Raw genomic sequence first — 1,660 nt, 5'->3', positions numbered from 1 at the left:
TCTCTTGCTCTGAAAATGCGTTTAAGGCAATAAAAAGTTCACATGATCCCCAGAGTTAAACAAAAGCCTTAATCTTCATGTTTTTTACTTGTAAGAGTGTCATATTAGCACTGTGCAGCCTATTTAGAAACTAATTTCATCATAAAACTTCAAACCATGAAGAAAATATTTAGTTCAGAAAACGTGTTTCTCTTGCTCTGAAAATGCGTTTAAGGCAATAAAAAGTTCTTATGATCATCACAGCTAAACAAAAGCCTTAATCTTCATGTTTTCACTTGTATAAGTGTCATATTAGCACTGTGCAGCCTAAATACATACACCATAAAAGTTAAAACATTGCAGAAAACATTTTGTTCAGAAAACGCGTTTCTCTTGCTCTGAAAATGCGTTTAAGGCAATAAAAAGTTCTTATGATCATCACAGCTAAACAGAAGGCAGAATCTTCATGTCTTTCACTTGTATAAGTGTCAGATTAGCACTCTGCAGCCCAAATACATACACCATAAAAGTTAAAACAATGCAGAAAACATTTCGTTCAGAAAAGACGTTTCTCTTGCTCTGAAAATGCGTTTAAGGCAATAAAAAGTTCACATGATCATCACCGCTAAACAGAAGGCTGAATCTTCATGTTTTTCACTTGTATAAGTGTCAGATTAGCACGCTGCAGCCTAAATACACACAAATTTCATCATAATCTTAAAACCATGACGAAAATATTTAGTTCGGAAAACGTGTTTCTCTTGCTCTGAAAATGCGTTTAAGGCAAAAACGTTCATATGATCCTCACAGCTAAACAAAAGCCTTAATCTTCATGTTATCACTTGTATAAGTGTCATATTAGCACTGTGCAGCCTAAATACATACACCATAAAAGTTAAAACATTGCAGAAAACATTTTGTTCAGAAAACGCGTTTCTCTTGCTCTGAAAATGCGTTTAAGGCAATAAAAAAGTTCACATGATCATCACCGCTAAACAGAAGGCTGAATCTTCATGTTTTTCACTTGTATAAGTGTCAGATTAGCACGCTGCAGCCTAAATACACACAAATTTCATCATAAAACGTAAAACCATGAAGAAAATATTTAGTTCGGAAAACGTGTTTCTCTTGCTGTGAAAATACGTTTAAGGCAATAAAAAGTTCATATGATCCTCACAGCTAAACAAAAGGCTGAATCTTCCTGTTTTGTCTTGTATAAGTGTCAAATTAGCCCTCTGCAGCCTAAATACATACACCATAAAAGTTAAAACAATGCAGAAAACATTTTGTTCAGAAAACGCGTTTCTCTTTCTCTGAAAATGCGTTTAAGGCAATAAAAAGTTCATATGATCCTCACAGCTAAAAAAAAGGCTGAATCTTCGTGTTTTGACTTGTATAAGTGTCATATTAGCACTGTGAAGCCTATTTAGAAACTAATTTCATCATAAAACTTCAAACCATGAAGAAAATATTTAGTTCAGAAAAAAGTGTTTCTCTTGCTCTGAAAATGCGTTTAAGGCAATAAAAAGTTCATATGATCCTCACAGCTAAACAAAAGGCTGAATCTTCGTGTTTTGACTTGTATGAGTGTCATATTAGCACTGTGCAGCCTATTTAGAAACTAATTTCATCATAAAACTTCAAACCATGAAGAAAATATTTATTGCAGAAAACGTGTTTC

Source organism: Hippocampus bargibanti, linkage group LG13 (assembly GCF_051943395.1).
Source record: "Hippocampus bargibanti isolate YZ-2025 linkage group LG13, ASM5194339v1, whole genome shotgun sequence".
In the NCBI taxonomy this organism is placed as follows: Eukaryota; Metazoa; Chordata; class Actinopteri; order Syngnathiformes; family Syngnathidae; genus Hippocampus; species Hippocampus bargibanti.
Note: the sequence above shows the minus strand (reverse complement) of the source record.